The sequence below is a fragment of the Triticum urartu genome, chromosome 3A (assembly GCF_056163025.1).
Source record: "Triticum urartu cultivar PI428250 chromosome 3A, HENAU_Tu73, whole genome shotgun sequence".
Lineage (NCBI taxonomy): Eukaryota > Viridiplantae > Streptophyta > Magnoliopsida > Poales > Poaceae > Triticum > Triticum urartu.
In genome coordinates this window covers 275645837-275656265 of record NC_141875.1, presented here as the reverse complement: position 1 = coordinate 275656265, position 10429 = coordinate 275645837, and the positions used below count along the sequence as shown (strand labels likewise).

General features: G+C 42.6%; 1 long non-coding RNA gene across 3 annotated transcripts; it reads right to left on the bottom strand.

The window, feature by feature from the left end:
• Positions 1 to 5968: 5968 nt before the first annotated feature.
• LOC125543928 (uncharacterized) lies at positions 5969 to 10177 on the bottom strand. 3 transcript variants are annotated; one of them, XR_007299058.2, is made up of 7 exons: positions 9548 to 10177; positions 8356 to 8496; positions 7952 to 8044; positions 7754 to 7843; positions 7086 to 7132; positions 6888 to 6977; positions 5969 to 6298 (listed from the first exon to the last, which is right to left on the bottom strand). It is a non-coding gene; the product is annotated as an uncharacterized LOC125543928 (long non-coding RNA). The 3 variants fall into 3 exon arrangements; XR_007299059.2 differs by having other exon boundaries at positions 9678 to 10176; XR_007299057.2 differs by having other exon boundaries at positions 8356 to 10176.
• Between the last annotated feature and the right edge of the window lie 252 nt (positions 10178 to 10429).

Sequence of the window (10429 nt, the reverse complement as noted above, 5' to 3'; positions counted from 1 at the left end):
TTTCAACTTTGCTTTCTCAAGGAACGCATTAAAATTCAACGGAACAACAGCACGGGCCATTTATCTACAATCATACATAAATAAGCAAGATACTATCAGGTACTAAGTTCATGGTAAATTTAGGTTCAATTAATCATATTACTTAAAGAACTCCCACTTAGATAGACATCCCTCTAATCCTCTAAGTGATTACGTGATCCAAATCAACTAAACCATGTCCGATCATCACGTGAGATGGAGTAGTTTCATTGGTGAACATCACTATGTTGATCATATCTACTATATGATTCATGTTCGACCTTTCGGTCTCCATGTTCCGAGGCCATATCTGTATATGCTTGGCTCGTCAAGTATAACCTGAGTATTCCGCGTGTGCAACTGTTTTGCACCCGTTGTATTTGAACGTAGAGCCTATCACACCCGATCATCATGTGGTGTCTCAGCACGAAGAACTTTCGCAATGGTGCATACTCAGGGAGAACACTTCTTGATAATTTAGTGAGAGATCATCTTATAATGCTACCGTCAATCAAAGCAAGATAAGATGCATAAAAGATAAACATCACATGCAATCAATATAAGTGATATGATATGGCCATCATCATCTTTTGCTTGTGATCTCCATCTCCGAAGCACCGTCGTGATCACCATCGTCACCGGCGCGACACCTTGATCTCCATCGTAGCATCGTTGTCGTCTCGCCAATCTTATGCTTCCACGACTATCGCTACCGCTTAGTGATAAAGTAAAGCATTACAGCGCGATTGCATTGCATATAATAAAGCGACAACCATATGGCTCCTGCCAGTTGCTGATAACTCGGTTACAAAACATGATCATCTCATACAATAAAATTTAGCATCATGTCTTGACCATATCACATCACAACATGCCCTGCAAAAACAAGTTAGACGTCCTCTACTTTGTTGTTGCAAGTTTTACGTGGCTGCTACGGGCTTAAGCAAGAACCAATCTTACCTACGCATCAAAACCACAACGATAGTTTGTCAAGTTGGTGCTGTTTTAACCTTCGCAAGGACCGGGCGTAGCCACACTCGGTTCAACTAAAGTTGGAGAAACTGTCACCCGCAAGCCACCTATGTGCAAAGCACGTCAGGAGAACCGGTCTCGCGTAAGCGTACGCGTAATGTCGGTCCGGGCCGCTTCGTCCAACAATACCGCCGAACCAAAGTATGACATGCTGGTAAGCAGTATGACTTATATCGCCCACAACTCACTTGTGTTCTACTCGTGCATATAACATCAACATATAAAACCTAGGCTCGGATGCCACTGTTGGGGAACGTAGTAATTTCAAAAAAATTCCTACGCACACGCAAGATCATGGTGATGCATAGCAACGAGAGGGGGAGAGTGTGATCTACGTACCCTTGTAGATCGACAACGGAAGCGTTAACTTGGTTGATGTAGTCGTACGTCTCCACGGCCCGACCGATCAAGCACCGAAACTACGGCACCTCCGAGTTCTAGCACACGTTCAGCTCGATGACGATCCCCGGACTCCGATCCAGCAAAGTGTCGTGGAAGAGTACCGTCAGCACGACGGCGTGGTGACGATCTTGATGTACTACCGTCGCAGGGCTTCGCCTAAGCACCGCTACAATATTATCGAGGAATATGGTGGAAGGGGGCACCGCACACGGCTGAGAATATGATCACATGGATCAACTTGTGTGTCTAGGGGTGCCCCCTGCCCCCATATATAAAGGAGCAAGGGGAGGAGGCCGGCCGGCCCTATAGGCGCGCCAAGGAGGAGTCCTCCTCCTAGTAGGAGTAGGACTCCTACTAGGAGGGGCAAGGAAGTGGGGAGGGAGAGGGAAAGGGGGTCGCCGCCCCCCTCTCCTAGTCCAATTCGGACCAGGGGGGAGGAGGCGCGCGGCCCACCTTTGGCTGCCCCTCTCTCTCTCCACTAAGTCCCATATGGCCCATTACTTCTCCCGGGGGGGTTCCGGTAACCCTCCGGCTCTCCGGTTTTCTCCGAAATCACCCGGAACACTTCCGGTGTCCGGATATAGCCGTCCAATATATCAATCTTTATGTATCGACCATTTCGAGACTCCTCGTCATGTCCGTGATCACATCCGGGACTCCGAACTAACTTCGGTACATCAAAACTCATAAACTCATAATATAACTGTCATCGAAACCTTAAGCGTGCGGACCCTGCGGGTTCGAGAACAATGTAGACATGATCGAGACACGTCTCTGGTCAATAACCAATAGCGGAACCTGGATGCTCATATTGGCTCCTACATATTCTACGAAGATCTTTATCGGTCAGACTGCATAACAACATACGTCGTTCCCTTTGTCATCGGTATGTTACTTGCCCGAGATTCGATCATCGGTATCTCAATACCTAGTTCAATCTCGTTACCGGTAAGTCTCTTTACTCATTCTGTAATACATCATCCCGCAACTAACTCATTAGTTGCAATGCTTGCAAGGCTTAAGTGATGTGCATTACCGAGAGGGCCCAGAGATACCTCTCCGACAATCGGAGTGACAAATCTTAATCTCGAAATACGCCAACCCAACATGTACCTTTGGAGACACCTGTAGAGCTCCTTTATAATCACCCAGTTACGTTGTGACGTTTGGTAGCACACAAAGTGTTCCTCTGGCAAACAGGAGTTGCATAATCTCATAGTCATAGGAACATGTATAAGTCATGAAGAAAGCAATAGCAACATACTAAACGATCGGGTGCTAAGCTAATGGAATGGGTCATGTCAATCAGATCATTTAACTAATGATGTGATCCCGTTAATCAAATAACAACTCTTTGTCCATGGTTAGGAAACATAACCATCTTTGATTAACGAGCTAGTCAAGTAGAGGCATACTAGTGACACTCTGTTTGTCTATGTATTCACACATGTATTATGTTTCCGGTTAATACAATTCTAGCATGAATAATAAACTTTTATCATGATATAAGGAAATAAATAATAACTTTATTATTGCCTCTAGGGCATATTTCCTTCACCTACCTCATCAACTACTTCCCAATACCCACATGTTATCAATCCTACTCATGCAATGCTTGAGGGTTGAAACTAATGCATAAAACTGGGTAATAAAGGGATATGATCAAAGTGTGAACTTGCCTTGTATAGTTGATGAAGATGATTCGCACTCATAACTCTTGATAGTTCTACTCGTCACACTCCATTCAATCTATTGTGAGCAAGCAATAGTAACCACACATAAGCAATCACTCAAAAGATCGGGAGGAACGAAGAAGGCAATTCGGAAAACATCAAAAACCAAGCAAATAACTCTTGCAGCATAAAACAATTTCTAACAGTACCAAAATTAGGTGTATTTGGCCTTATCAGAAAGTTTAGGTCAAGAGCTTCGTTTTGCAAAAAGAATCAACTAAATCGGAGTTATAAAACTCAAGTTATGATCAAACGACGTTCAAATACAAATCTATTTGAATTCAAACTTTAAAACTTTCAAAAACATGTTTAAGTTGTTTTACTGGATAGAGGGGGTCATAACAAAGAAGTGGGCGTTGGTTTCGTTGGATTTGGACAAACGAGTAAAAATTTGTAGTCGTTTGAAAAACAAGGGCTAGTCTGTAAAGAAATAATCACAGATTACTAAACAACGAACATTCAGTACTGAACCTAAACCAACGAACTCGTTCGCTCCAGAGGCAAAACCAGCGAGCGTGCTCTAAATATCTAGACAAAATAATTAAAAAAATGGGTTTTTAGTGAAAACCGAGAAAAAACAGATCGGACCGGGGCGACGATTTTTATTACCGGTTCGGGGTTTTCCGACGTAAACCGGTGGCAGCGGCGGATCGGCGAGCTCTGGCGGGCGGCGCGGGGCTCCGGTGATGGCGCTCGGCGGCGGCAGCTTCATGCGGCAGCAGGCAAAGCGCGGGCCGCGATGGCGGCGAGAGGCGGCAGTAGGCGACGGCGGATTGCAGCGGCGGCGGCGGCGCGATGCGGAGAAGAGAGGGGGCGGCGCGAGGAGAGAGAGGGGGTCCGGGCAGCGCTATTTATAGGAGGGAGGGGCGACGGCGGCTTGGGGAAGGGGCCAATGAGAGGGAGGAATCCGGCGGCGGTACGGCGGCGTCGGTGGCGTGCGGGAGCCGGACTCCCGTCGGGAGGTCGGGGGCAACGCTGCCGGGTTGGCTAGGCCGCGGCCTGGCTGGGTACCGGGCCGGCCCAGTCAGCAAAGATTTTTTTAAACGTTGACAAAAATAAATTAAAACCAGATAAAACAAAATTTTAACATTGGCATACTGTATATCAAAATTTTCAGAAAAACATTTTCTACGACATGAACATTTTCTATAGTCAAATAAAGTCAACGTAAATTCAAATAAAGCAAAGAGTGCTACTCATGCAATAAAACCCAATAAAAATCATTTTAAAAATACTAAAATGATTTCAAATTTATTTCTCTCCAATTTTCTATTGTAGGGAATCATGTTACCCTATTTTCCATATATTTTATTTTGGAGAAAAATAATTTGAATAAAACACAAATAACTCCAAATTGAAAATAATTTCAAAGGAACTTTATATTTGATCCTTTTAAACTCCCAACTCATATTTCGTATGTTTTGAAGAAGTCATTTTATCTTCTCTCATGAAAATCACTGAGTTGCTTAAAGTTTCTGAATTTGAAATATTTCCAAATGAAATTCAAATATTAAAAAAACCTTTTCATTTATTTAGATGGAAGAAGTCATGTTATCTTCCCTCTAGGGTTTTGTGATGAAAAGAATTTGAATTCATGGAGATCATAAAGCGAAGGTGAAAGTTTGGGAAAGTCCTTTTATTCCCTCTCATTTAACTTTCAAAAGTTTCAAATTTCACTCAATTTCACACAATCAATCAAATAATCAATCATATTTATCTATTGAATATAACATTCCAAAATTTAGAATTGTGGGATGTTACAATATCGTTTGGTCGTGCAAGTGAAAGGCAATAATGACGATATTCGATGAACTGGTCCTGGCAGAGTGAAACGGGTATGAACTCGACTTGTTCTGTTTGTGTAAATATGTTTAACCTAGTATCCATGATTCAACCCATTATGATAAAACATGTTTGCAATGACAATTAGAGATTATAGTTTCTCATGCCATGCATAAGTAGCTGGGAGAGGATAATGATTTATCTTGGATATCAACATTGCGTTAAAATGATTGTGATGTAGTATGATGATATGGTATCCTCCTCTGAATGTTCGAGTGGCTTGACTTGGCACATGTTCATGCATTTAGTTGAATCAAAACCAACATAGCTCATAAACCACAACTATATGGGATCACAATAGTTTTCGAGCGTAGAGTATTCAACCCAAATTTATAGATTCGACACAAGGGGAGCCAAAGAATATTTGAAGGTATTAGCAGCTAAATTGTCAATTCAACCACACCTGAAGATTAATTATCTGCAGCAAAGTGATCAGTAGCAAAGTAGTATGATAGTTTTGATAATGGTAGCAGCAGCAACAACAATAACGATGATAGCACTAGTTTGTAACAAGTGCAACAGTAACTATAGCAGTAGTAACTTACAATACTAGAAAAAAGGCTACTAGCAGCACGGGTAAAATGGCTACTAGCAGCGCGCGTACCCGCGCTACTAGTATCGCGCTACAGCTAATAGTTAGTAGTAGCTCGGGTGAAACCCACGCTACTACTAACATTTTAGTAGTAGCGCAGGTGCAACCCGCGCTACTAGTAATGAAATAGTAATAGCGCCTCATGTTTTTTCCCATGCTACTACTAAAAAGTTAGTAGTAGCCTGGATGCAAACCCACACTACTACTAACGAAGTAGTAGTAGCGCGTCTGGTGTTTTCGCACGCTACTACTAACTAATTACGAATTAAAAAAAATAAAATCCACCAATTCCATTCTATGCATACAATTCCAACTAAAACAAACACATATTTGCAATAAACCAGCAACATTACACATCATTACTAATCCAAGATTTATAATAAACCAACGGCATTAGAGCACATCCTGTAAGAGCATACATATTGTCATGGCTTTTCATGCCTTCAATTAAAACACCTACACTTCTTGCCAAGTCACTTACTTCCAGCAAGTGCAAACACAGTTACAAGCAAACCAACATACATAAAAACACCAAACAGTGGCATCCTATCTCTCCAAATGATCCGCTCCCTCTTGCATCCTTGCAAGCATCTTCACGATAAGCAAATCCGTAGGGAAAAAAAGTCAACTTAGCATGTACTCCCTCTTCAACTATCCAGAGTAGATTTTATCCATTGCCCTGGCCATGTTCAAGAAACACTAAATTAAGAATATTTCTACTCTAAATACAGGAGGCATCGGACAGAAAACAAAAGATGAGCAATATCATATGAGCAGAATAAAAAGGAGTTTGGACCATAGCATGGTTAACAATAAAATATAGTACTCTAACAAAAGCAAGAGTGCAACACGTTGTCCTGTTCCCCTTTCAAATGTCAACACACTAAAAAAGGCAATAAACACAAACATATAGTTTTGGACTACAGCAAAAATCAGTTGCAGAAAGTCAAGAATATTATATTGTTAAAGTATTCCATTTTCAGATGTTAGAACAGGATATTGCAAAAGCAAAATATATGAAGATCAAATACTGAAGCAGCTACAATGCCCGAATTGGCCTTTTACAACAGGTGAGAAGCACACACTAAAACAATAACAGCCAAGCACATTATATCTTTTGAAACTACCTAAATGGCACGGCAACAACACTTCCTTTTAAATAGTTTTAGAAGACATGCATTTAATGGCAGCCACAACAGTATGAATCTAGATGCCCCTTTAACATAACATAATTCTAGATATAGTGCATGCACAAGAAGAGTACGCACCAGTACGACCGCTCCGAACGAGTTGTTGCTGATGAAAAGGAGACCACCAAAGGCTTTAAGAAACATGGTAAAGGCAATGACAGACTTGATCTATAAACAAACAAAACAAAAGCCATAAAAAACAGGAACTAGGTGAATGGATCCTTAAAAAGGGAACAATGATGTACAACGGGGCAAGCGACCAGAAAGTATCCATACATCAATGTGTGGCACTGCCATCCCAAATTCCCAATGCTGGCGGAGACCTGCTTGACAAAGAAGTTCCAACATGATAAATGCATAATCATTTTAACATGGATTAAATATAATTGGTTCCATATAATAAGACAGAATATATATTTGGTTTATTTATATCTAAGCATAAACCGATATGCCCAGTTACCATGGATTGATGCCTCAAAGAACTGTTGCATTGTCACATATAGAATGCAAACAATAAATATAAGCATAAACACGTAAATTTGGACTGCAGCAAATCAGTTGCACAAACTCAACAGACATGAGCCTATCAAGTGGTTAAACAATAAGAATAACCTGCCACCACATTTGGAATCTTTCAGGAAGGTTGTTGTTAAAGCATTCCACTGTCAGATGCTACAACAGGATATTGCAGAAGCAAAATGTATGAAGATCAAACATCGAAGCAGCAACAATGCCAGATTTGGCATTTTACAGCCAGTAAAATGGACACACTAAAATTGTTAAAACTACTTAAATGGCATGGCAACAATACTTCCTTTTTATTAGTTTGAGAAGACATGGTGCTGCAAGTCTACATTTAATGGCAGCCACAATAGTATGCATCTTGATACCCCCTTAACATGAAATAATTCTTGATACAGTGCATTCAGAAGAAGAGTACACACCGGTACGAATGCTTCGAACGAGCTGCTGATGATGAAAAGGAGACCACCAAAGGCTTTAAGAAACACGGTAAAGGCAATGAAAGACTTGATCTGTAAACAAACGGAACAAAAGCCATCAAAACTAGGAACTAGGTGAATGGATCCTTAAACAAAAAACAATGATGTAGAACGGGGCAAGCAACCAGAAAATATCCATACATCAATGTGTTGTCCTCCATCGGTTCCAAAGAGGTTGAACTTCGGCTTCAGAGACTTTGCTGTTGTCCTCCATCGGTTCCAAACTCACTGAACCTGCATGTACATTGGAAGAACCAAGCAGAAAAGTGGCAATTAGAGAGCGATACTTGACCTGTACAGCAGCTCAGAAGCATAACAGGGCTAGCATAAGAACCAACAAATATTTAGGAATGGAGGGAGTAGTATTTGATCCGTCGACCCAAGTATGTTGATTGAAGTAGTTTCATTTATCGTATCCTAGCAGGCAAATAGTGTAACAAAGAGAAGACTACGATAATTCATTCTTTTATCTGTATGTAAAAAGGAAATTTACATTCTATTTTTTTATCTGAAGAAGAACAACAAGGAGAGCATTTAGGACATACTTCTAGCCGGAGTCTTTTAAGATAAGGAGTTGCCTTGACGAGATAAGCTACTCCACGAACATTATTCCAAGATGGCACAATAAATAGGTTGATGAACTGTATTGCTGTGAATTTCATCGCGTAAAGTGTATAACTGGGCTTCTGCAGAAGAGCAAATGAAGCAATTATGGAAATTAATTATTTACTACAACAGTTAAGAAACTGCTAACTGAGTGACTACATAACATTTGAAGATAGGGGAACAAAACACGTAGATATAAACTAACCTCCGATGAACAAAACACATTATCTTCTACTGTATCAGGTTTCTAATTCAGATAGCTACTTCCTATCCTTTCTGTCGGTTCCTTATTTTTCTCGTATTACCGCTACTAACTGATAGCTCATCTATTCGTTGATGACCATGCTGATTAAGACAAAGTTAGCTTGCTAATCAAGAATTGGGTATGCCTCAGCAACAACAGTATAAACTAGAGTGGCCTGACAAAGGCACATTCTTTTAACAGAGTGAAATAACCGAGGGGACAAACTACATCAGGCTAATCATTTCCAGCTAGTAAGGCAAATGAGGCTGTGAGAACCCAAGAGTTGACCATAGGATGAGAGAAAGATTCCACAGTCGGCCATACATTGAAATGGTTTCAGATAATCTATGCACGAGAGGCCTTCCATTGTCGCCAATTTTATTAAATACAGTGAACAAAAGAAAAACCTGTAAAACCGGTGTGAGTGATCTAATCTTGGTTCATCTGAACTACCGAATAGGTGTTCGCCAAAATGCGGTAGTTGAATTCTGCAGTTACATTCTATCTTCCGGACACCTCCAAAAAATGCAGAAAAATAGAAATAGTCTAATACGGCGTGGCATATCTACTTTGATTTTGGGACAATTAATCGGCTACCACGCTCTACAAAATCATCATTTGTGTCCCTGTTCATTCTCATAGCAGGGGTCAGATCTGAGAACACAGCAATGGAGAACTCGTAATACAATCGACCCGAACAAACAGGGGCGGAGGAACGGGGCCGAACATGGTGATTCTCACTTAGAGGGGGCCAAGAAAGCTAATTTTGTCTAAACATCATGTCTAAACTAGCCTTAAGTACAAAATCATTCGTATTATACAATGCCATAGGGGGGGCCAGGGCCCCTGCTGGTCCCCCCCTAGCTCCGCCAAGCGAACAAACAAACCTTTGTAGGTAGGTGCGTGCAATTGGAAATCCAACTCGATGTGGTTCCGGGAGTCGGCTCGAGGGTAAGAAGGAAAGAGCACACACATTCGTTTGCTTCTTACCTCCTGCATGTGCTATTTGCTTCTTACCTCGAGGTGATTCCCCGCATCGAGGAGGTAGGCCGCGTCTCCTTGGCGAGTCCGGCGGGCCCTCCTCCGCCGGCTCCCGCTGGGATCTCGCATCCCTCGCGGCGGTTCACGGGCTCCCGGCGACCCCTTAATTAGCCGCCCCTGCGCAGGGCTTCGTTGCCGCCTGCGCAATTTCTCTGGCGGACCACGTAGTTGCCCGTCGAGGCCGCCGCGGCGAGCACTGCCCTACCCCTCCTCCGCCGCTCCGGCGCCACGGCTACGGCGGGAGCCGCGGGGGAGCGGCGAGGAGGTGAGGGTCCACGCGAGGGAGGCGGTGGCGGTGGCTTCCATGGGGAGTGTTGCGCGTAACCGGCGTGGGTGGTGGCGGCGGCGAGGAGATCGTGGGAGAGGAGCAGGTGAGTTCGTGAGAGAGTTTTTTAGGGATGAGAGAGAGAGAGAGGTGGGTTGGGAGTGGATCGTGCCGGGGTGGATGGTGCAACGGTGGACACACTTAGTAATAGCGTGGGGGTCTTATCTGCAGCTACTTAGTAGTGGTGCAGTTTTATATCCCTCACTATTACTATGGCCTGTCCCGAGGGTATGATGGAGACTACTTAGTAGCAACGCGGGTTTATTTTCCTCGCTACTACTATCAACTTAGTAGTAGCGTGGATTTTATACCCCTCGCTACTACTAATTAGCAGTAGCGCCTTTTTTAGACTGCGCTACTGATAAACTTCTGTGTATAAGCTTTTCCCTAGTAGTGTTAGCAA